This window comes from Chamaea fasciata, unplaced genomic scaffold (genome assembly GCF_029207755.1).
Source record: "Chamaea fasciata isolate MVZ Bird 193981 ecotype frontalis unplaced genomic scaffold, bChaFas1.0.hap1 SCAF_2, whole genome shotgun sequence".
NCBI classification, from domain to species: Eukaryota; Metazoa; Chordata; class Aves; order Passeriformes; family Sylviidae; genus Chamaea; species Chamaea fasciata.
The window spans coordinates 107,354,482-107,381,517 of record NW_027094087.1 but is presented as its reverse complement, the minus strand read 5'-3'; positions in this window follow the sequence as shown (position 1 = coordinate 107,381,517).

Below are 27,036 nucleotides of genomic sequence, written 5' to 3'. Positions count from 1 at the left end.
AAAAAAAAACCAAACAAGAAAACACCCCAAAAAATCCCAAAAACAAACCCCCAAAAACCCAAATGTCTCACAAATTGTGTAAATCATCAAAAGGGCAATACATCTGTCTTCATTCTAAAATTACTTAATGGGCTACCTTACATTAGGGTGGCTTCATTGCTGTTTTATCCACTTTTTTCCTGTCTTTCTGTAAGCCTTCTGTACAAGGAGTTTTGTTGCTTTAGAGAAGGCAGGCAAGAGAACACCTGAATCCAGTGGAATTCAACTCTTGCATTGTTTTCATGGGGAAGGTACATAAAAATGGACTTTGGGTATGTATGACGGTTTTGGCTTCTTTTTCCCTTGCCAAGGTCAGGATGAATAACACTGGAAAGAAAATACATTATTTATTATTACTGTGGAAGGAATTGTAAATGCTCTGTTTGATTGTTCCTTCTGGTTTAAAACCAGTGGAAGAGGCAAATTTTTGTTGAGTTGTCTTAGCTTTTGGACTACCTGTTTATATTTTATATTACCATAATGCCTGTATAGTTAACAATTCATTTCAATGATCCATTTTTTCCACATTCTTGTTTGAAAAGGGACAATCTCATTGGAATTATTGACATGATTATTACAATAGCACATGAAGAATGAAATCACAATTCCTCATAAAATCAAAGGACAGAAAATTCAGAGACATCAATTTGGCCTACCTAGCTGTGCCATCCCAGTGCCTAAAAATGTATTTGTCTCTACTGGGGTGATGCAAAAATCTGTAATGAAGCAAATTGGCTTCCTATATGGCTAATAGGATACCTCAACATTTTCCAGAGGTTATTTCACAGCAAGGTAAGAAACGGGCATTTATGAAAATACAGAGGATTTAGGAGTCTGTAGAAGACAGCTGAGAATGTGAGAATAGGGAATTGACTTCAAAGGCTGCATCTGTGCCCAGTCATAATCCACTCCTCTTTGCTGTACAAAAAAACTTAGACAGGAAGCCGGGGAGATGAAGATCTGCTGATGGCAGATAAAGCATCAGGTTACAGATTTATCTAGGTAGTTTACCCTTCTCCCTGATGAATCCCCTTCAAAAGTCTCGGTGGGTGTATGGACCCAAGAAGAGATAAACCTTGGATTCAGAGCTTCAGCAAAAGGGCAGAGCTCAGCACCCTCTCATGTTGCTTCTATAGTTTTTCAGTGACTTGCTCAGTGTATTATTACTCTATTATCCTTTTGAGGCATGAAACTCTCACCAGTCCCCGTAGATTATCCTTGGGAAGCCTTTAGAGCTCAGGGCCATTAGTAGTGCTTAGAGCAAAGACTCCTGTCTCACTCTTTGAATCATCTTACTGGGGCCAGATCCTTAATTTTTGGGCAGCCCAATACCTAAAATCTTTTAATTGTTCCCTTAGGTTTATTCAGGAGCCTTTGAAATTGAGAACAAATATGAGGCCTTGTGCGTAAATAATTGTGGGGGATTTTTTTTTTCGCTGTTGTTTATATTGTTAAAATAATTTCAGTGAGGTGGGGGTTTTAAGTTTAAATGTTTTATCACAGTGCATTGCTTTCAAAGTTCACCAAATGTAAGGACTGTCTACTTCTAAATAGAAAAGGATTTTGAAGTCAAAGATAATAAGAACAAGATCAGGTCATATGTGAAAGACAGATGTCACAATGCAAGGGACAAATATTTTCAGTGCAAAAGGTCTAAAATCTTTATGAGTTTTGTGAGAAACTCTTCCACTGAATAAGGCACCATCAGAAGACAGCAAAGGAAAGAAGCTGGAAGCTCCTGAGGCTAAGAGGGGCAACAGGCATTGGAATGAATGATGCCTTTGGAGAAGCTCTTGGTCATAAAATCAAAATAGGTTCTGCGAGCTGAAGGCTAAGGTTGGCCTGCAGACATTAGAAAAGGAATAGAAGTTCTTGGCAAATGGCTCTGTTGAGATTAAAAAACAAAGAAGGGTTGTAGGATGGGGTTAGGATTTTCTTTCTAGTATAAATTCTTGTATTTCAAGCAGAGGAGGAGGCGGAAATTCCATGTGCTAATAATGGCTTAGGATAGGAAAGACAGTGTTCAGCATCTGCTCTTACTGCAACATTGAGGGGGAGGGAGAGTTTGGCATGTAAACTGCAAGGACATTCAAGCCAAATCTGCTAAAAACTGAAAGTCTGGGGCTCCAGCAATCCCTAAAATTTAGCTAAAATTATAAAAAAATGAAAATCTGAAAGGGACTTGTGGCTGTTATTCTACCTGTCCTTTTGACCATGGCTGCTTCCTGCTTAACTTCATTTGTATGACACTTGTTCAACAAAGGGTGTCAACAGGTGCTCAGGTTCAAACACATAATTTGGAGTATTCATTCCCTCGAGTCTCTCACTGAGTCATGGGTAATACTAATTGTTATCCTTACAGCAAAACTAATGAAGTCAGTTTAGAGCTAATGAAACTGCACAGGTGTAGTAAGGAGCAGAAAAGCACATGGCTGCATAGTCCAGTCCCTGTCCCCTGTATCAATCCCTACTAATTCTTCCTGATAAGGGTGGAGGCAGCAATGTCTGACAGATCACACATTTAAAGTCTCTGTAATACCCATTTTGAGCACGGGTGTGTAAGTGCCACCCCTGCATTCTCTGTCACAGCCTGCAGAATGCTGTCAGTGACCTCCAGCTCCTGACCATTGCCAGTGATAAGGTCAGTGAGCTGAGCTCATGCTGTTCCTGGTGCTGTGCCCACTGATCATCTTTGAGGCCAGGGAGTGCTATGGCCACTTCCTCCTTCATCAGTCCCCTGACTCATCAGTCTGTGAACTTTTCTCTTTTGTTTGGCGTTTTGTCTGTTTGTTTTCTGCTCATTGCTGAGTGCCTTTCGGAGTTAAAACCTGCAAAAGGAATGCTATTATGAGAAGCTATTTTCAGTGTGCATGTGGTTTCAGGGCTCCTAGATTAACAGTTTCTGAAGCCTGAACAATTGCTGCACAAAGCAGTCCAAGTAATTTTGTTTAAAAATTCTTTTGTCAAGCCCAACACCTCACAGCTGAAATAGAGGATATATTTTTAAAAACACACATTTAATAAAACCTATAGAATCTTTTTTATTTTGTTCTTTGTCAACGATTCCAGTGGTTGACTGACTGCTATTAAAGGTTTTACGCTTCATTTCAGTCTGAATTTCTCTAGCCTTAACTGCCAGTAACTCTTATTTTGGTTTTTTTTTTAAGTAAATGCTGGTTTTCTTTTGTCAAGTCTACATATAGATTGTTTCAAAATCACATATCCTCCTTCTCCATAGGAAACAGTTTCATTCTAAGATATATTTCTGCAATAATCTTTCTGGATCATTTCTGAGGCTGCTAAATTTGCAGTATTCTCTTTGAAGCACATCAGAACCACACACAGCTCACCCATGGTGGCCTCTTCAGCCCTGAGTATGGAGACTGTACCCTCTCCCTCCTTCCTGATAACATTCCTGTTTCACATTCAAGGAGTGCCAGAGTCACAGCCTTGACTACAAATTCATAAACAGCAAATTATCCACCACAACTCCCAGTACCTTTCCAGAACTGCTGCTTTTCAGGCTGAAGTCCCACATCCTTTGGCTCTGTCCTGAGTAAACAATGCACTTAGCTTAACTTCAGGCAAGTTTTCTAAGGAGAAATATCTCTTTTGAGATCAGTATATATACTCAGAAAAGGGAAAAAAAAAAGCAAACCAAGAGAAGCCTTGGGCACGTGAGCTCTCTTCATTTCTGTGTGGAAAATGATCAAAATCAGACAGATATGGGCCTGAATATTGAAAAGCCCAGACACTAAAGCACTCATACATTTCAAAACAGGAAGGGATGCGTCTCTCGTGTCCCTGGTGACATATCTAACTACTGGGGGGATATTGTCTATTCTGTGGCAGCTTTTCTCTCTCATTTCCAGCTTGCTCTTTTTTTATATTCTCTTACTAAGAGCTGTCCTTCAGCTAAAGAGGGCTTTGTGCATGATATTTGGGGTTGGAGTGCTTTTCCAGTTAAGTCCATTGATCCAATATAAAAACAGCACCTCTTCTTACAAACCTTGACTATATTTTATACAATTAATCCACAACAGCTGCAATAACATTACCACTTTTAGCTGTATCAAATGCTTGTGTATTTGGAGTCAATTTACCAAATGATCTAAACAGACACCTTTGGATCAGCTTTTTCATCGGCAAGCTTTATCCAAACTCTTTAAGGCTTTCTTCAGAATTATATTTAATAATATCTTACTGTTATTAAATATTTCAATGTCTTCATAATTATTTGTTTCTCATTTCACCAAGTAGAAAGTGAAGATTGAGAGCAGATAATCTTTTTCCAAATCTCAAGTAATTTATGATTTTGGTACAGGTTATTTTAATTTCCCTGGCAGAAGTCAATAAAAAACAAATCTTGCTAAAGAAATTGGTCTGGTTTTGCAGCTCCCTAATGTGTATTGTGACATGCTGGAGAGAGGAAGTCTTGTTCAAATGTCTTTCATCTTTTCTTTTTCACCAATCTGAAACTATTCCTCTTCCTACAGACAAGCAGAAGAATTTTCTTTCCTCCTTCTTGGACTTGCCACCTCTAATTTCAGAGTTCTTAGACCTTCAGCAGCTTAGCTAATAGCTTAGGAGATCATGTAATTCAATATCCTCTCAGCATTTGATGAAGTCAGGTACCTGATGGGTCCAGTGACTTTGAGTTGACCAGGCACGTTGGCCACTACAGAGCATGTTTTATTTCAAGGTTTCTCATGGACTTAACTCAGTCTCACGGGCAAGTCAGTCCTTCCATCTGAGTACAAGGTTAAGCTGAACTTCTGTCAGCTGCTCAAAACAAATCAAACATTGTGAGCAGGTACTGTGAGGTGCAGAGAAAAAACCCTAATTTTTGTGATCATCAGAAGGCATCATCAAAGTTCAATAGCAACCAGGCTTTTCCCTTGCTTATTTCTGTACTGAAAGTACTGAGGAAAACTCCAGCCAAATAATGCTTATATGAAGATGAATTCACAATTAAAAAACCATCTTTGTCTTTTCTTCCAGTGACATCATGCAAAGTATTTGTGACAGCAGAGTTTTCTCTAGTCTTTCTTTTGATCAAATGATGCATTGTCTCATGCAAAGACTTAGCTGCATCTTATAAAAACAAACCTACTCCTCAGTCAAGAATAAACAGAAAATGCAGATTATTAATATCTCCAATTCACACTTTGTATAGTTACAAGCTTTGTTTAAGAGGAAACAGTTTATATTTTATATGACTCTTTTCTAATTATAAAAAATCATTTTAATTCTGGTGGAATTCCATTTAGGAACTCACTGAAAACATAACTAGCTGGTGGATAGGAATATTGCTGATAACAAAACAGAAACAACGCTGACCTAAACATAAAATAATAAAGTGTGATCATTAAAATATGCACACTTTGTAATAATAAGCCAGTCTGGCCAATTCCTTTTATTTAAGGGTATAGTGTGCCAATGCCAAGACTATTAGGGTAAGTGGCCAGTAATGCTGCTATCATTTAGTAGTGTCTATATTACCATTGAAAGGTAGTGAAATCATAAATTATAGAAGTAATATCTCCAGGAAAAAGCAAGCAAGCACACGAGCTGAAGGAGCAAAGCACCATTTGGAGCCCATATTCTGAAAAAAACCTCTGTCCCTCAGTCACAGGCTGTTATGGATGTTTTAGGCTGTTTCCAGCTTCGAAGTTCTATGTCCAATAAGGAGAAGATTTAATAAGAAGATAGAAATTCCTAAAAAGAAAATGTAACTTTTAAGGACATATGGTCTAAGACTAATTGCATGTTCACTTTGAAAATGAAAAAAATTAGTGGTTTCAGCTTTGAGAAAGACCAGAGATCAACTTATGAGAAGGGAGGAAATAAAATCAAAAGAAACTAATTCACTCTCAGAGCAGAGAACACAACACCAAAGAGAGGCTGATCAGAAGAGAATTTCTGGAGTAAAGAACATAAGGGAGGGAAAAGCAAAAGCCAAAAAGGAAACATAGAGGTAAAAGCAAACACTTTCAGTTAGTGTTCCTTTTCTTTTTTTTTTTTTTTTTTTGAAAGGCACTTTCTAAAGAGATTGCCCTGTATTTCACCTTTATGCACTTTCAAGTCACAAAAATAGCAACCAAAACTAGTCTTCTGGGTAACCACTCCTCTGATTGTCTAACCACACATTACACTTCTTTAATAAAATAGAATGAAATAATTTACAGTCAGTTTTCTCAGTAGTGCTGATCTACTTCAAGAAGTAGCTATGGAATCTACGAAATAACTGCAGCTTTTCACTGGTTTAGAAGTTTAGCTCTATTTTACTGTACATTTTCTATGTGCTCTAAAAACACAGTACAAAAGTCTAATGTATATAAAGAAAATAAAAGGGTCTCATTTTGAAGAGTGTGAGCCTTCAGCTTGAGATAGAGGAAAAAAAAATCATCTGTGTTTCAGGACTTAGTAAATTCCTACAAAGAAGAGCTCAAGGTACCCAAACTATAAAGAAAACCTCGATTCTTGTTCCCAAGGACTGGAACCAAAGAGTGCTTGTTAAGATAGAGGTGAAGAAAGTAATGAAAAGATGGTTAGTAAATTTAATAGTGGATGTTCTTGTGTCATCATTTTCCTGAGATGACCAAAAAATGTGTGGAACAAAAAAAAGAACCAGTGAAAAGATTTACATTTGAATGGATGGCTGTTTCAGGATCAAGCTGAGAAAGGTGGCTACTTTTGCTGGTGAGAATTTTCTCATTGCTTACGCACCTATCTCTATGCTGGTAACTCAATAACCAGTCAAATGTTATGCAAAGCAGTACATTTAACAATCCATCAGGAGAAAAAAAGGAACATCTCAACACTGAAATCTGATTCTGCAGTACTAAAATCTATTTGAGTTTTCCTGTTGACCTCAGTGAGCATTAACATGCAATTTTATATTTCAGCAGCAGTTCCGTTTCCATATAGTCAAGACTACAGTGATCAAATGCTTCTCCTTCCCTTAAAAATCTGTCATATATAATGACTACGTCACAAGCATTTAGTATAATGGCATTAAAGTCATCACGTTGCAAAAACATTGTCATAGACTGATGTTTCTTGCCTTGACATCAAGTGTTTTGGCTTTACTTCACGATTTTTTCTATAAGGGAAGAATGCTTTGGTGCTGGATTTTTTGAAAAAGCAGATTGCTATGCTGTGAAAATCTCCATGTCACTAGAATGAACTACTTTGTGGTAAGGTCTAATGTGGCTTTCAAAAGGCAGAGTGGAATTTCCTTTGTATATTTCAAATCTGAGGCTACAGAACTTGTATATTTGATCTGCCTGCAAATGGGTCCTTCATGAAATCCTGTATTAACAATAAATGCATGATGGAGACGATTTCATTAAAAAAAATTTTCCTCCACTCTTTCATGAAAAGCAAACAAAACAGTAAAAAAATCCCTTGTAGAGGTTATTTAGTTACCAGGGTATAGATGTAGAAGCATCACCAGGACTTTATTGAGAAAATAGATTCTCACTGTCAGAGGTGAACCCATCTGAACGTTGTTGTGGAGGATGACTGTGCAAGTTTTACCTGCAAGTGAGTGGACTGACATGGCACACCTTTATAGAACCTCCACAATGTTCCACCTCACACTGAGAGACAACTACATTTGAATAATTTCTAATACTAAATCCAAATCTGTATTGCATCTCCACATGTGGAGACTTTAAAAGAAAATCAGTGGGGTCTGGAAATAAGATGATTTGTTGTTGTTGTTTTTGCACCCACCTAACCTTTCTTTCACAGTTATCTCCCTTGTGTGACTGGGCTGTGTCCCTGAAAGGCTTCAACTTGTGATAAATTCTGAAACACCAAAGGGATTTGGAAACATTGTCCTCCTTCTTTAATCCCATGGATCTGGGGTAACTCCCCTGTCTTATTTCCTCTCTTTGGAACAGCCTCTCCACAAGTCATGCATATGCTGCAGCATTCCTGGGAGAAGAGGGAGGAAAAGCAGAGTGGTGAAAAGGGGCTGGGAGCACAGCCTTCCCTCCAACTGTGCCCTGACTCTGTGGATGAGAGAGAGCAGCTCTGGCAGAAGCACAGGAGAGCTGTACAGCAGAGAAATGGACCAGAAATTATTGTGCAGGCTCTGACAGGAAAGGACACAAAGCAAGTGTTGCAGTGTTGGCTGCATCGCAGTGTGAGCGTGTAATAATTTTGATGTTGCTTGGTATTACATACATTTAGACTGTCATAAAGTCACAGAAACTGTCTGTCACTTATCATTACTGTCAATGACTCCACATGCCCTGCCAGGTGAGGAAATTTGCCATAAAAGTTTACTTCTGATTCTGATAGGAAATGTAGCCATGGAGAAGAAGGGCATCTGGATGTCTAGAATGATTTGTGTGACCTGCACCCCCTTCTGCAACTATGTCCCAGCTGCCTCTGAGAAAATGAGCAGAGGTAAAACTGTGGCTGTGGTGGTTGTTCTGATAGGATGATTTTGTCTTAAAAACTGTAAAAAGGCTGTAGACAAAAGGTTAGGTGAAAAAAAATAGTAAAAAATGTGAATAATTTTGACATGTTAATATGTCTTTAAAGTCTAACTCAAATATTAAGAAAATACCCGCATGGATAATTCCTGTTCCTGTTCAGATTTCTTTTTATTTCCATGTGAAATTACTACATCTACAGAATACCTTAATTTACACTACCATGGTTTCATGGTTGCAATAAAAATAGTGCAAAGGAATCACAGAATGATTATGTTCCATACTGTTATGGAATCCATTTCATGGTCATATTCTGTTGTGGCCATTGCTTTTCTCTGCAGAGCAGTGACCGTGAGAACCCAGAAGCAGTGTGTGGGAGGATATAGTGCCACTCTGGGCACTTTGTATTGCCTTTTATGGCACAGAAATCTTCAGGGTAGGCCTTAGTTTCTCCAGAACATCACCCAGCAACAAGGAGACAAAGGAATTTCTCATTGAAAGAACTGAATTCCTACTAATATCCAAAAGAAACTTCACCAATTTTTTCTCAAAACGAAAAAAGTATCATAACTCTTTTTGGCAGTATGATAACATCTTGGCTTATGTAAGATTCAGACTCAAATTACTGCTTCAGACTTACATTGCCATAAATCAGGAAGAACTTAGTCCTATATCTTTATTCCACAGATCTCAGGGAGTCTGAGCTAACTGAAAATTTTGGATTTCTTTCTTTTTGTCTTGCAGAGATCTCTTTTCATGCATTGTAAGGTTCATTAAGGGGCAAAATCCTCCTCTTCTTGCTCATGCTACATGATGAAAATTTCTTTTTTGATCTCTCTAGCTTATCAAATCTGCAGGTCATTTCAACTTTAAGTTGAAATATCTCCATTTTCACCCTTGTGCTGCTACATTTTTCTTGAATTTTGAAAAAGTACTTCACTTTAGGGGAAGTTTTAGACTCCATCTCAAAGAGATACAAATCCAAAGTTCAAATCACATCCCTTGTGGAGGCAGATGCTTTAGAAACTTCAGATTCAAGTCTGAATTCCTAGCATCACTAAGAACTTACACAAGTTAAACCCAAAATCCGAGTTCTTTTTTATCTGTGTTTGTGTCTGGAGTTGTTATGCAATAAAAGACCTGAAGCTCAACTATTGCTTCTTCTTTGTTTACAGAGAATATCAGCCTGTGATCTTGTTTCTGAAAAAAAGAGGTTTTGTTAAGAGGCACATGACCTACTCTTCACCTTGTCAAGGCACTTTATATGGGGAAGACTACAGGGATCCTGCAGAAAAGGTTACCAGCCCTGCTAACTCAAAGACTTGAGATGTATTAGGGAATTGAAAACAAACTCTGAATAAACCTTTGAACGTTTATCTGTTTACTCAAATTGAATCTGAATGTGGAGCCTTCTGCAGTTCACTTGTCCCTGTTTATTTGAAAAATGGATTAGGATAAATTACTGAGCCATCACTAAGGGACAAGAGTTCAGCATGAGGCAAGCCAGCAAATCTCCACTGGAAATTCAGTATAAATTACTGACCTCTAAAATTGTCACTTTAATATCAGCTGACAATGTCATTTTTATCAGAAGATCTGCTTTTGTGCCCCGTCTCTTCGCTGCCAGTTGTAAAACTTTCTGACACCTGTGTATTTCCGGCAAGATTTACTGGTCTGTACCTCCTGCAATAGGCAGAATTCTCACTGCACCCGCTGGCATTTCTCTTTGGCTGTCAGCAGGGATCTCTTGCTGTCTGGTTAGAGTCAGTATGAAAAGAAATGTCTGATTTGATGGAACTGTGAGGGAGTAGTTGAAGTGTTTTTCAAGGGAAGGTGCGGTGCAAACTCTACAGAGTGCTCACAGGTCCTGTGGCAGGAAATACGGTTATTCAGACTGGAGAAGCAAATTCAATATATGTAATCAACTGTGATTTCTCCCTGATTATCTCTGGACTAATTAGGGAGTGTTTTTTTACAGCTAATCAGAGGTATCTGGAAAGAAGTAATTTGCATAACTTCAAGTCAAATTATGTCATGAGGACAGCTGAGTTAATGTAAACTGGCATTTACTGTAAAATTAGTATGCATTGCATTCAAAAAGGAAACAAAGGAGCAATGGAAACCTGCAGACTGGAAACCAGGAAGAGCAGCAGTGACGGAGTGCAGAAGCTGTGCTACATCAGGCATATCAATGCATGAAGCACAAGGAATGTAAATATGCAAAGGCCAAAACATTTGCAGAAGGGGACTCATTTGACAAAATTGTAAATACCATGGACTCTGCTGGCTGTCTAACTGTCACTCTGTGACTGCATTTTGTCATGGTTGGTGGTTTAGTATTCCGGGGGAATGAAATCCCTGTTTTCTCATTTACCAGGGACTGTTTTTCACTTAAAGTAAATACAGTCTAAAATTAGCTTCTAATCTAGTATTAGAGCAAGTCTGGAAAAGACAACTATACACGCTTTTGTTTCTCCTTCAAAAACATGCAACACACTGGAATTCCTGTTTACCAATTTCTTCCAGACTGATTTTGAAGCCTGTTTGTACCTCTGGGGATGTAAGGGAGGTTTTTGCTACCTCACTTCAGGCTGCCAGACGTTTCTGCCTGTCTCAGGCTGTAAACCTGACATGTTTCCTATCTGGGAGACCTAATCTGAAAATGAGCTCCACATAGTAAAGCACTGGAACACATAGTTTTTCATATGGGACCAAGGGTTCAAACATATCTGTCAGCCTGCTGCTTCACTCAATAGGAAGAGGATATCCTTGTGAGATCTGACATTCATTTTATGCAGAGCTATGGCCAAAGTTGAGACTTCTTGCAAGGGCCTGACTGAAGATTGATGTACGGAAATTTGAGTCTAACTGAACAAAACACGTAAGACAAATGCTCTCTTGTGGGAACTTGGAATGCTAATATCCATTATCAACCCTTTGGAAAACCAGGAGTTTTAGGAATAAATTAAACTGGAGATTGATGATAGCAGTTAGGAAGGATCAGCTGGTGACTAATTAATCCTTGAAGTAAAGACAGTGTCCCTTCACAGTGTACATTTTTTCATAGGTCCAGGTCTGTGTAACATTCTTCCTAACAAGGGTCACTCAGCTCGTAAAGATTTAGTGCTTGGCATCTGGTATCAGTTTTGTTGCAGATGGTATTTGGAAGATGCAAATTATCTGTCCAGTCCTATAATGAGATAAAACACTCTCAGTTGTGAGACAGGATCTCTGAAATGCATTTTCACTTTCAGTGAAATTGATTCATAAGCATTTGGGGGATCACTTGACTCCCATGTAGACGTGTTCACCAAAATGGCCATTTTGTAATTATTTTTACATTTCTTTGAAAAAAAACAAAAAACCCTAGCACTTTTAATTATTATTTATATTTAAAAACATGACATTCATGATCAAACACAATTGTTAATATAGGTCATTTTACAAAGAATGCATAATTTTCATTGCTTACTTAAATATGGATTCCATTTTGTGAGTCCCTGTACAGATTTTTGTTTGAAACTTTTTTCTGAGGAGGACCTAGTGACATGGAAACCAGTGAGCTAAGAAAGAAAATAGCTCTATGTATTCAAACCCTGACTAAATGCTTAAACCCTAGCTATGCCCAGATGCTGAAATTCCATTTCTGATGCTCTCTTTAATATTTTGTCCCCAAAAACCCACATTCTCTTGATGTGTGCTTGGATATTAATATTCATCTTTTTTTCCTTTCCCTCAGCAGCTTTCTTATAAGCACATAAGCATGTGTGTCTACTATCACTAGGCCTAAATTCTTTGGCATGAAATTTGCTTTCTCAGAGCATTTTTAAGAAAGTATGAAGGAAGTCTAAAATGGAAGAGACTACCCTTATCTGGATGTTTGTTCAATGGGTTATTTTCTTCTGTTGAAAAGATCAGAGTTTACGAGAAGCCCCATTCCTACTTCATGAGCTACCCCAAATTTTTAATTCAAATTTTTGCCTAAAACTGATTTCTTAATGTACATTCTATTTCACTTTTCACTAGAATAAAAATAAGAAAAGTTAAGAGGTTTCAATTTCCACTCTGTTATACTTCTTAGATCTTGTCAGATCCTGGATATCAGGGAAAATGAAGAAGTTATATAAGACCAGTGGGCCTCAAGTTACTGGATGCTAGAAGACTGTGCTTGGAACCAGATAATTTTTTATTTTCCTGTTTGTGCTGCTGGCCACTGTCTGAGAACAGCCGCTGATCTCTCTCTAATCTAATCCAACAGAGGTTGTGCTGTTAGAACTCAGCCTAGTGCCTAGCAAAGGCTTATCACTGCCTCGGATGGGGCATCCACAACCTCTTCCAGTTTGGATAATTAAAGATTTTTCTGTCTCTGTTACAGTCCTGTTCAGAGAAATTACAGGCTTTGTGGTGCTTACAGCCTTTTTGAAGAGCCTAGAATTCTTCCAAGCTGTGTTACACAAGAATATGCAGAAAACCTTCAGATCTTATTAAGACACATTGTCTGGTTTGCTATTTCCCTATTTTTACCTTCCTTCTGTTTTCATTCATTCCCTCCTGTTTCAGCTACAGCCCAGCATTTTCACTCCATCTGTGAGGGTGATAACTCCAGCTGCCTTTGCAGCTGCTGTCTTCACTTTTTCTTGGCCAGCCATCAGGGAATGACTCTTCCTTCCCTAAAGACATTATACATTTCAGCCAGCTTCCACCTGAAAAGCAAAGGAAGCCGTTTAAATACTGCATAAAGGCAGTTTCCCACCTCCAAATCTACAGGGCAAAATACCTCGAGCAGAGAGGTAACCACATGTTTGCTTTGAAGACTCGTCTATTTTTTTATTTACTATTTTGAAGTTTCAAGCCTTGAGCTAGTAATTTTTTTATTTTCTTTTTCACTTTCAGATCTGTTCAGAATGTCCATGCAGGCCTTCTCTAGATAGATAGCAGGTCACACCATGGCACAGCTCCCCCCATATCTCTGTTGCCTGGTTTGCATGGAATGCAAACCCATGCATGCAGGCTGGCAGCAACCAGGGAGAGTGCAGCTGAGCACAATTAGTCCGCATTGTGGATGCAACAGAAAATTCAGCAAAACATAGCCAGATCTAAACAGGAGTGCACATTACTATTAATGCAATAGAAAATGGATAATTTTTTTTTATCTTGATGGGGGCCAGCAGAAAGTATGTGAGTGACCAAGTTCTGGCCACAGCTGACCACACAATGCTTAATTATCTAGCCCCTGGTAGGTCAGCCACTCTTAATTCCTTTTTCAAAACAGTAGCAAATGATAGACAAGAACTGCATTCTAAATATCTCATGGAAGAAAAATCAGTTTTTCCAAACCTTGTACAATACTAATTCACCCATTATTTAAAAGACACAGGTAGCTTGAATTACTGTCATAAAGTGCATCTACAATGTAGAAGGGAGCTGTGGGTTTTCCAGGCTGGGATGATGCTGTATTTGGGTTTTTATAAGATGCCAAAGAAGATTCCACAGGCACTAAAAATGTTTTGTCACCATTATTTCTTTGATAAACTTACTAAAGCATTTTAATGATGCAATAACACCACTACTCTATTGCTGAAATAAGCAGGGAACATTAGCTTAATGTTATTTTCATCATGAACTTAATAGTTCTACAAATTTAGGCGCCTCTTATCCCAGCTTTTTCTGTGAGAAAAATAAAACAACATCATTAAAGTAGAGCATAAGTAAGGCACAGAGAGTGCCAACAGTTATAAAGCTCATACTGATATTTCTTTTTCCCATTTCCTGCTAATTTGCCAGAACAGCTTTTGGCCTATCCATAAATAGGTCCATGATAAACCAGACATTAAATTGGAACTAATTCCATAATTAGTGCAGTTTCATAGTCATATGTTTGCAAGACAGTCTCAGTTAGCAACAAAAAAAATAAAGAAAATAAAAGCATCTATAGGCATCTTGGGGAAGCAAGCATTCAGTAATCTAATATTTATAAAGCTATACATTAGAAAATAAAAATCTAGAAAGCACTGGCATGATAGATCAAGCCTATTGCCCCTGGGTTTAGTTCACAACCTGTTAAAATTTATGTGCTGGTCAAGCTGCCAAATGGGCAGCTGTGTCATGGAACAGCCACGGGAAAGCCACAGCAAGTCTGGCTGCACCAGCAGCTCTCTGGTTCCCCTGTGTGCTGCAGGGCATAAGGAAAACATCCAGGCACAGCTCTGCAGTTGATGTCTGCAGCACCCACAGACACTGGGCTCCAGTTCCTAACTCCTGCATCTGGCAGAGCTGAAGAGGTTGAAAAAAATCTATAATGGAGGAAACCAAACATACAAGATGTTCTAAAGATATGGGATGGTCCTTCCTGATCCCCTGGATGGAAGTTGTGAAATCAGAGATTTTATTACAGATATCAAATTCTCCTTTCCTTAAGAGATTTCATCAGTTTCCAAACCCTCTCCAGCCTCTCTCTAAAATCCAGCAAGAGGATCTAACCTCAACTCAAGCTTGTGACTTGTGGCAAGAAAAGATGTGCAAGTTTTATTTATGGTGTTGTGTACCTATTCCTCTGCATCCAAGTGTCTCCTTTGTGTATAATTAAATGTTAAAATTAAAAAATGCTGCTTCATTTTCATGTTTGTGGTCTTTAAATTAAGCCTGCACTCCTGTAAAGAGGTGTATGCAAATAAACTTTTGTGCTTATGCAAAGTGCCACTGTCTGAGGGGGCTTCCCATGAGGGAGATAATGCTGGGTCAGGGCAAACTTAAAAAGCCTGAAGCAGCTGTTTTCTGCAAAGGCATGAGGAACATTCACACTGAAGTCTAAAACACTTTTGCAGTGCTGTAGCTTGAAATTCATCCAGTAACAGTTTAAATTTTTGCAAATAATTTTTACCTACTCCATACGATGTCCCAACCCTGGCAGTGTTCAGGGCCAGGTTGGCTTGGGCTTTGAGCAGCCTGGCTAGCAGATCCTGATCAGGGGAAGAATAATCCCTTAATATTGCACCTGAAATTCACATTTTCCGTTGTGATTTATGGAAACCACATGGTTAACTATTGTTTCAGGGACTTTAACCACTTTATATTCCTGTCTTCAGACCAAATAAGTGGAAATCTCATTTCAAAGCTGAACAGAAAGGTTTGAAAATGCTTTAACTTTCAGCAATTTGTTTTGGGCTTTTTTTCAAGAGACGGTGGAAGAGTGCCAAGTCACTGTTCTTTTATCTGATGTTCAGATATGTGCCCAGGAATTTAGGGACCATGCTGAATTAAGCTAAGCATGGTCTGTTTTTCCCTCTAAGGAAGGGTAAAGAGAAACTAAGGAAGAAACATAACAGATTTTTAAAAAAGAAGTTCTATCTTCAAGGAAAAAACTCAAACAGTGAAAGGCCAGATGTGGCAAATTCCTCAAGGTGCACATAAGTATTGCACATATTGTAATCAACACAAACTAAGAACACCTGAAAATGTTATTGAATTTATAAGGCAAAAAAATAAGAAATGTTCTAATTAAGGTTAATAATGCAGGTGCAGCTTAAGTCTTTTTCATGACTGGATGCTGATAAAGTTTTAATTGCATACTCCTTTTTCTACTTGTGCCCTGAACCACCCTGGGCAGAGAACAACTAATCAATCCTTTTTTTTTTTTTTTTTTTTTTTTTTTTTTTTTTTTTTTTTTTTTTTTTTGTGTGTGTGTGGGGGGGGTTTTTTTGGTTTTTGTTTTGTTTTGTTTTTGTTTTGTTTTGTTTTTGTTTTGTTTTCTTAAACCATCATTTCTCAATATATCTCTATATTCCATTACTTCAAATTTCTCAAATTTCACTGAAAGCGAAATTCTGTAGTGTTTATCACCAGTTCATCTAACTGCAGGAAAAACCAATCCCTAGATTTGCAAAAAATATGCATGAGATTATTTGAATTTTTTCTATTACATAGAGGCATTGAGCTAAGAATTCACACACTACATTTAGATGAGTCTTGCTGTAGAAATTGATATTGCAGAGTATTTCATGTTGTATTTCTTGTTGTATTTCAACTTTCTCTCAAAGCTTAGCACCCAGAGGCTTCAATTGCATCTGGGAAGGTTAAGCATTTCTGTGCATGAAAGCCATATAAAATCAAGCATAATGACAAGTCTGGTTGGTTTAGTGACTTGATTAGCATCAGAGAAGAACTTTGTGGCTCAGACAGGGCTAAAAGCCAGCTATTCTATTCAACATTCAACTTCCTTGAGAATGTCCTTGCTTCTCCTGAAATTTCCTGCTCATTTCTTTCAATAAAATTTTACAAGGAATGAGGAAGAAATCCCACACAGTTAATATATTTATCCACTTCATGACTGCAGAACAGGAATGCTGTTTTAACAAGAATGGGAGAGTACACTTGAAATGTGGCTTCCCTTAACTCTTGTGTGCCTGCATTTCCACACTCCAAGTGTGGTTTTTCTATAGCGCTTTATAAAGAAATCTGAGTGAAAATTCTCCCTCAGTATCTGTGGAGGCTCCCCTGATCACCACGAAGATTGAGTGCTCTGGGACCAGCACACCAGGTGGGCACAGGAACTGACAGCAGCACAGGGTTTTCCTCCTCTGCCTGTGCACAGGCAAAGGCCAACAGCAATTCCCCAAGAGTTCCTGCAGGCATCTCTGGGCAGGGAAAGGTGTGGTGGGACAGCTGCACCCAGCAATGTGCTCCAGACTCTGCAAAGCTTTGTGCCATCTGCTCTGGTCACTCTGACACAACATCCTCTGCCTTGTTCCCGCTACCTTAGCGCTCACCTTCCTTCTGTTCTTCCATCCTCCCTTCTTCTGAAGCTTCTTCTTGTTACACAACCATTCCCAGTCCCCTCTTCCACTCTCAGTCTATTAACCTTACTTCCCAGACACTGGAGGTGGAAGAAGTGTCAAACAGCTTTCTGCTCTGTCTCTGATACCTTCTCCAGTCTTCTTTGCCTGAATCATTCCCTGATTGTCCATTTAACGCTAAGATCTAATTGTATTAGTTATTGGATCTTTTAAGATTTAAAATCCATGGAGTGACAAGCTCTACAGTTTCTCAGTCCTGGTCTCCTTTCTACTGAAACTTAAATCCCTGTATTCACCCCAGGTCCAATCTTCTCCACTCTGTCCAAATTTCAACCTGATAAAGGTTGAAAACAATACTGACAAGTATCAGTTCCTGTTCCTCACTCACACCCTCTTCATCCATTTTATTGTCTGTGGTCCCTATCAGCTCTAGCTGTTCCCCCTTTGCAACTCCCTTTTCCCTCCTGACACTGGAGGTGCGTCAGGCACTGGGGCTGGCAGTGAGCCCCATGGAATGCTCAGCTGTACTGGTTGGCCAGTCAGATAGGACAGGGTTTTAGTCCAGAGTAGGCCAAAGACCCTGTAGATCCCATGCACAAAGATTTCCTTCCTGTGACTAGGAGGAAATAGGCTCTTGATGCATGCTATGGGAGGCCAGAGTGTTACGAGCCCCCCACAGGTGCATCACCTCCTGAGGGTTGCCTGCAGCCTCATAAATGGCTTATAAAAATAGGGACATGGCATGATCAGAGGTGTTTAGAAAAGCAAAAGGTTTTAATAAAGACAAAAATAGCAAACTATCCAAAACAAAAGTGAAAAAAGCCGTGCAAAGTGCAGGGAGGATCCTTACACCTGCTGTCACACCCCGAAAATGCACCGAGAGTCTCTGTGCTCTCCTTTAAGTATGTAACAATCAAGGTGGGATTCTTGGCCTCCTGCCCAACAGAAATAGTAACAGGGCTTGAGGTAGAGTTCACAGACCCTACAGGTGCCTTTGTCCTGGCACAAGGCTAATTGTCGCTCTAGGACACGAAAGACTCCAAATATTTCAGAAGGCAAAAAGCATAGAAAAAAGACTTTATTGTCTAATTCTTACTACCTTTTATAAGGTGTTCTGATACAGACTTAACATGATTAGTGAATAGGAATGACACCTCTCTAATCCCATTGGTTAAACCAGAGAAACAGCAAAACACCACCTGGAGAAAGATTGTTTTGAGAAAGGAGAGTTGTTTGCCAAGATTGTTTTGAGAAGAAACTTTCTTGAGAAATTCTTCCTCAGGAAAAATTTGGCAGCTGCTAGCAGGCTAAAATCTCTCAGACCCAGAAATATCAGGCCCACAGCTAATTATGGTGAGAAGAGCATTGAAGTTTCTGGTTCTTTGCCTTATAAGATCAGGGGTGTAACTCAAACCCTTTCCTAATATGGGGATACCTGCTAGGGTGGGGGTGCATTGCTACAGGCTCTGCTTCCCATTTTTGCATCTGTTTCATCTCAGGCCGTGGCTGAGGAATGCATTGAGACCTGAGGAGTAATCACAGGCCTTGCAGTTCATCTTGACTGGAAGGAATGGAGGACGACAGTCTTCCTCTGCTCAGTTCTGCTGCCCACAGGCAGCAGTTTGGACCCATAATTTCAGAGAAAGTCCCAATTCAATACCTCAAAGCTGAAGCCTGGAGAACCTTAGTCCAGGAAAATCGTCAAGAGATTTTAGCCTTCACGTCTGTAAAAAGTATAGTGTACCTGATAACCTGGCACATTTTGGAGAACTCTCATTCACAGTACAAAACAAAGCCTTCCCTGTCCTCTTTGTGACCCAACTTCAGCACAGTAGAGACATCCAGTCCTTTCAAAGTTCAGAATAAAATTTTCCCACCCTCATTCTCAGGAATAACTGACTTTGTGCTAGCTGAGATGTTCCAACAAAGAGGAAATGAAGTGTGAGACAGACAGTGACAGGGGAAATTTCAGTCCAAAATGGTCAAGCTAAATCTTGCAGATTTAAATTAAAAGTGCAGCGTAAAACAAGGTACTGGTATAAAGGGCTAAAACGCAATACAAGACAACCTTTTAATGAACCTTAAGGACTGAGTGTGGTTTGTATGTTATTGTAGCTACTATTATTAGCGGTATTAGTAAAATTAGATTAGGACATGCAGCTGTTTAAACACTGCAATATACATGAAATATTCTTTCATGTATATTGCAGTGTTTATGTATATTCTGAGAACCTCAGACATATTCAGCACAGCTGACTCTGTACCAGAGCGGTGGTGGGCTTAGCTTTTTGAAAGCTGTCAGAGCTGCTGTGCTGCTCTCTAGGTAAGCCTCTCTTCTGCCTGGCTCCTTGTCTAATCCAGAAGATTTCTGTAAAGTGTCTGTTCAGTGCTGCTTTTCCCTCTTAAAAACATCACATCTTGGCACTTACCCAGAAAAAATGTACATAACTGGATGCTGAGCATGGGGAAATCGTGCTTCCCATCCTCATCTGGTCCTGTCCTGTTCACAGACTTACCTAAGGCAGGTGATGCTGGGCTTACAATTTTGAGGTTATTGGACATGATTGGCCTCATGGCAAATTATATTAAGATGGAACATACAAATTAGACAAAGGTTTTACTGTGTTGAGAAGCAGTCCATTCTCTGCTGAGTGGCATGAACAAGATCCTGAGCAAGTGTCTTTCCTTCAGGCAACAGGGTTGCTTCAGTTTACAGCCACTGAAAAAGCTGACCCATTGCATGCAGAGCATCTTCAGATACATTGAAATACACTGTCAGTTATGAGTCTTCCTTGGTATTTTTAGAGACTTATATTGAAACAGTACCAAGATTACAACAGTGATTTTGCATTAGCTTTCTTTTCAGAGCAGAAAATTGTATCAAGCTAGAAATTATAGAACTATTTTCAAACTTTTAATTGTAACATAATCGAAGATTTTAATAACTATTTTAATTGAAGTGAGTACTAAATTATTAACAAAAATATTCTTGCTTTTAAAAAATGGCCTTTTAAAAATTAAAGCAATGTTATGAAAGGGAGTAAAAAGAAATTTCTTATTTTCATGCCCATTCAGCTCTAACAGAGAAGTGTGCATTTTAATTACATTTCAAATTCAAACTAGAAGTGTGAATTTTAGACCTATAAGTGAAAATGGAATTTTTTTTAGATGTATCAAAAAATCGTTTGAAAGTAGAGGGAAAATAATAATGATGTTGCATCTTGTACAGATATTTTTATTACAAAGTAATAAAAATGCACTAAAATTATTCACGTAACTTGTCAATAGATAATGTCTTGTCTTTGAGATCCTTAGTATCCTAATATAACCCCTTGGAACAGTTTTACTTTTATATTGCTGTGCTGGGATTCCAGCACACATTGGAGAGCTATGCAGAATGTAAATGTAGTGTCAAAGATTACAGAAAACCACAGGGGAAATTAAGAGTTGTTTCTTATATGGTGTTACAGGCCTTAAGCTATTTTTTTATGGGCATCTTGTCATTATTGTTTTGTGTTTAAGTCTTTGGTGGTGGTAAGTGAATACATTCTGAAGGTAAGGATCACTCCTGTGATCACTCCTGAAAATTCCAAAGGGACTATATTCAAAAGATTGTCTTTTCTGAGACACTTCTCTTGAAGATCTGTGGAATTACAGACAAAATGATGCAGATGTTCTCGATATCTTACATTTCCATATAAATGCATTACATTATAAGGATATCTGAAACACAGTTAAATTCAGTGGTAAAATTTCTGTTAACTTCATGAGCAGAGTTTGTTAAATTGCAGTCCATCCACACCTTTATGCAAACTTATGGTCACTGCAGGTCACAGTTTGCCAGTCATGCTGTTTCTGGAAAAAAAATATAGTTTGGAAGGTTTCCTTGCAAATATTTTGTTTGTTTGCTTTTATTTTTTCCCACACTAGACAGATGCATAAATGTTTATACATTTCACAGCTTTTTCTTCTTTTTTTTTGTACTGTGTTTGTCTCTTTTCTTGTATCTTTGCTTTATTGAGGTGAACTTGCATTTCTTATTCCCTGTGAAACTGTGAATAAGAGCATTTCATGTTTCCAGTGGAAATGGGAAAATAAAATGTAGGGGACCATTTCTTTATCCTTCAGCCACTTAAAAACAAATTTTAGTTTAAGGATTGCTGCCATAAATGTTCAATGACTGTCAGAGGACATAAGACTTACATGGCTCTATCATACTGAATTTACTATCCATGTTTTCCAGTCAAGGTAGCTGATTACCTTTCTGATCATGACTTGTTACCAAACTTAGCATCTTGAATACGTTCACAATTACAACGAGCAGCGATGACTAATGCTTATTTGTGTGTGAAGGATATTTAAATGAATCTTGGGAATACCACCTGCATTCATGGAATTGCTGTGTTACAGAGTTTGTCAGGGTTCCAGTAGTCAACTGCAGACAGCTGGGGCCACGGGGTGCCACTTCCAGGCTAGTGGCAAGGAAAGGTGTAAATCTTTACTGTTCATGTGGCATGAAGGAATAGCAGTGCTGAGACCAAAGCTGAGGGGGGTTGGAACTGGGGGATTTACCAAAAGGCAGAATGAGGAGGAGGTCAGGTACATACACTGGACCTGAAAAACTAAGAAACTTGCCTTCACAGAAATAAAAGAAATACAAACATGGAGAATAATAGTGTTGTGCTTTCATAGGAAATGGATGTAGCTTAATTCTGGAAGAAGTAAGAAAAAAGTAGTTAGGAAAAACAGCTGGATAAACACAGCTTTTATGGAATGTCTATTGTTTGCTGCAAATATGCTTTAACAATAGGAAAAAACTAGTCTGCAAACCATAAAAAGGTGGAGAATAGAACAGAGACTTCCAGTTTCACAGAGAGAAAAGCTCCTGATCTGATAAGGTGATCCAAAAATGTTCAGATGATAAAGAAAGAGAAAATTCAAATGCATGCCAATGTTTCATCATTTTGTCTCAGTTTCTTTGCTGCTTCTGGCAGGAAATACAAAAATTCTTGGTACTTGAGATCATTATGGAAAGGTAGTGTGCCTATTTGCTTGCAGTATTAAGCATCACTGAAGACTTCAAGGCTCATTTTTCAGCTGATGAGGCTTGGCATGACCTAGGACGTGGAGGCTGGTTCACAGACTGGTCACATCTTCCACGTGAGGGCCTTTCAAATTAGGAACATAATGTGTGCAAACACAACTCTCATTTGTTGGCATTTGGGGCACATGGCAAAATTCAGTGCCTAGCCTGGTTTCTGACAGTGAAGAGCCATGTTCAGACAGCTGAGAAGTAGCGCTATTTTCGCATTCTTGAAGTGAACAACCTACCGTGTCTTCTATACAATTGTGTGGCAACTGTAGTTCAATATTTGCTTTAATGGTCATTATTTTCTATCCTGCTTCATCTGGCTTCCAAAGGAAGTTGGCTTCCGGCACCACTTAAGCAGAAATAGTTTGTTAATCTGCTTCCCAAGTACTTTGTGATTGCCCTTGATAATAGGTGCTGCTGATGCAAATTACTGTTATTATCATCAGTGACTCATTAATCCATTGGTTATTGATCTGCTAAACCTCTTTCATTTTAAAAGAGGGGAATAAAGATTGTGCTACAACCCACATTTCAAGACCTCCATTGAAAGTTTAATGAAAAGTATACGATTTTGCAAGGAAAACAAGATTAATAAGGTCAATGCACTACAGGTTTGGATTTTAACTCTCCTGTTTTTCAAAGCCCCCTATTTAGATGTTCATGGTTTCTTTTAATATTGACTACTTTGACCACAAGTGGAAGAAAAAGCTGCAAGCTCAAAAGATAATTAATTTTTTTTCCACTAAGTGTGGAGGAATTGTACATGAGTAAGTAAGAGTATCTTAGCTAACTCACACATGCCAAAAATTAAGCAAGATTAATTTAATTCTAAATACTTGACTTTGGAAAGTATACTCAGGCCAATTCCCAAGTCAGCTTTTCTTATAAACTACTTAAACACTGAAGTGAAATAAAAATAAAACTCTCATTAATAGGGAAAAAAATAGCAAAATATTAGCCCAGAAGAAACTTTCAAACATTCTTATATTGCCACCAGTAAAAACAGAGGCAGCCTGTAACAGGAATGCTAATAGAAAATAACCCTAGCAGGAGAAGTGAGAGGGGCTGGAATCAAGCTGCAGAGAAGCTGTGAGCAGCGCAGGAAACCTGCTGAGGAGGTCACAAGTTTCAGTCAGCAAGGCTGCCCTGGCCTGGAACAGAGCCCAGTGGGGCACACGTGGGGTGAGCAGAGCTGGAGATCCACCCTGTCATCCAACACCAGCCACACAAAGGCACGTTGGGATGAAGGCATAATGTTCTTAGAAGGTGTTAGGAAAAAATGGCCGGATAAGCACAGCTTATGTGGAATATCCACTGTTTGCTGCAAATATGCTTTAATAATAGGGTAATTTGTTTCTTCTGCTGAATTTGCCAATTGACGGCAAAAACAGTTTTATAAAAGTCATCCAAGCAAAATAACGAATGGGAACAATTATTCTTCCCGAGCAGATTTTCTAAATTAAGACTCCCAGCAAAAAGGCTGAGATTGCTTGCTTTAGCTAATGCTCCTTGCTTGTTTTCGTCTAATTTGCAGAGTACACGCTGTTTTGCAGTGCCACAGCTGCTAAATTGTGTATTCCTGGTTGGCTTAAATGTCTCGTTCTCTCCCTAAACACAGACAGATATAGATTGGCAGGTTTATTGGTTGATTAAATGGTTTTTGAAAGTAAAAGTTAGGAAAGATCATTACTACTCTTTCTTTTAAATCAGGCATTTGCTTGAATATAGGCATACAGGTATTTATATAAATATATCTCTCGAGCTTCATTACTCAAGGTCAGTTCATTAGGCCTGCAAGGTATTGTCTTTTCATACACTGCCAAGGCCAAAGATACCTCCAAGTAAATTAGAATTTTCCTGACCCAACTTGTTGTGTATCAAACAGGGCATCTGGGAAAAACTGGCAAGGAGCTGATGGTAATGAGCCTTTGATTTTCACACATACTTTCTTTGCTGTAAATCAGCAGCACTAACACACAGCATTTCTCAAATCAATTGTTGTGTTGGTCGCCTTTACATGGACAGCTTTGAAAATATAATTCTTAGAGTAGAAGTTACGCGCCCAGTAAATTTAATTCTGGAAGACTCCTAAATCAGCAATCTCCACAGGGTCTTGGTATTAGTTTTATGCCCAGAGCACACAAAACTTCAGTCACAGCTGAGCACCTAACTCATTTAAATGTTGACGAGTGTCTGTATAAATATATATTTTATTTATCTATGAACTGAAGCACAAAATAATTGTTTTAATACATGATAGGCTTGCCCATGGTGAGGTAACCTGACCAAATAATTGTACATATGACAAAAGAAACAAACAGTACTTACAAAGACTTTTTCTTCCCAAAGGCAAGCTCAAAAGGAGATGCTGACACTATGAGCTGAATATCATCCTGCTGCCAAAATTTAGTTTAACAAGATGTATTTCACATTTCAAAGCTGATTTCACCAGACATATTAAAATGAAAAATGCTTCAGAGCTTTTCTGGGTGAACACTCTGAAACTTGCAGAACTCAGTAGCCCACTCTGGTTTAATCTTCTACCAGCAGAACTATTGTCCCTGGGAATGGCAAACAGGTGTTATCTCTAAAACCCATCAGTGCATCGAGAGCTGGACCATCCCTACAGTTTTTGATTTCTTGGTCTCACTATTCAGACTACAAGGAACACACTCACCACTGTAAACCACACTGGGACTCAGGAAGCACCACCAAGATTTCCTTGTCCTGCCTGAAAAATGAAAGCCAGAGCTCAGGACTTTTCAGGGACTTTTGAGGCTGCCTCATTTGAACTTGTTCTATATAGCAGAAAAATCCAACTATTAATCCTCTGAGAAGCTTACTTGTAAGGAGGCATTTAAAATCACAGTGGGAATAGAAATCTGTGCCGGGGCATGTGGTACTGCTGTGTGATAATGAGCTATACTCACATCACTTGACACGGTTTTGAGACTGCCATCCCTGCAGTACTCCCTGGATGGATGGGAAATGTGTTTACAAGGAATCACTGGGTTTATAGTGTAGGTGGTGCGGTCTCATTGTCACAGCATAACACAATCTCAGATGTCATCTTGTACAAAGAAATCTTGCTCTAAACACGATTTTGGGTAAGATGAGCAGAGAAACTTGGGTTGAAATTTTTGTTGGATGGAAGTTGGTGCTTCTTAGGAATGTCCAAGTAAATAAATGCTTTTCTGCACAAATCCTTTCATTCCACAAAGCTCTTAGAACTCCCCCTCTGCAAGAATAGGTGACACACCAGTGGTGAGACATGGCTGGAGTGAAACTGTATTTTTTTTCCCTTTTCTTAAGTTGTGTGTTAATTTTGCAGTAGGTAACATCATCTGGAAAAGACTTCATGGGTATAAAAAATTGTAATTTCTTCCCCAGAAAACTAACAATACCAAAAAAAAGGAAAGGGTTTTTTTTTTGGTGAACAAGTAATGAGGAACATAAGAGACAGATCATAAAACAAAGAAGAGAAAGTGATGAGAGATATGGCCTTTAAAATGTGTATCTTCTTTAGTTGTGTTTGTTTTATTATGTAATTTCTTTGCTGTTGCTGATTTTGGCACAATTATTGTAGCTAGTCTGTAAATTTTTGTATACTTAGCTCATGACCCTTTGAATATCAGTTCATGTTTTTCTCAAGCATTGATTTCAGCTAAGAATGTATTCAAGCTTCCTCCTACCATTCTCTTTCTCTCTTGATTTTTCCTGGTGCAATGAGATTATTTATGGATCACAGGATAGTTTCAGATAGTGTTTGGGATTTTTAAAATGGTTCCTAGCCTAAATTACTTCAGTGGTGCAGTGAAAAGATTTCTTTTCTAATAGGATTGCCTTTAATATGTACTGAGTTCCCATCCCTTGCAGAGACATCCTGCAAGTAAAATCCAGCATTTCTGAGAACTGAAGTTCTTGGTCCCCTACCAAGGTGTCTAGCTTGGAAAATGTTTCATAATGTTTGGCACCTAAAGCTATTTTCTGTGACACAGGGATATAGCTAATCAGACTCTAATATATCTACATAAAAGATTTTATGATCTAGGTAGAAATAAAAGGAACACTAAATAATATTAATTCATAGTTGAAGCTAAAATCTACCTATTATGCTTGCATTCCTCTTTGAACATAAATTAACTCAACAGTGATATAGGATCCACACATTTAGTGTCTTCAATGACTGTATACCTGGGCTTTTGCTTTGTTGGTTCTATATTGCTTGCTTCGGAAAACAGATTCACTTGCTAATTTTCTTTTTTCTTACTTACTGATTCCATTCATGGCTTTCAATAGCTTAGCAATTGGTAAAAACTCAGCTGAATAAAAATTAAATGAGTTACTTCCAGTTCAGTTTGAAGCTGTACCTGTCACTTATCTTTTTGATTCATTCAACCCCAAAATCCTTATTTTCTGTATATATTTTTCTCTAAATGTAATCTGGGTTTGGTTTATGATGAGCACTACTACATGACATTTTCCTAGGAATCTTTTAATATGTGAAATATGAATTATGTAGATGATGACACCAAGATCTGAAATGTCTCACAAGGAAAAATAGAAAAGTCCTCCTTGCCAGTTTTTCCCTTGAGTGAATATAGTGTTTAGAAAGATGCTGGGCTGATAGTGCAGAATGGAGTTTATTTTTCTGTGAGACCTG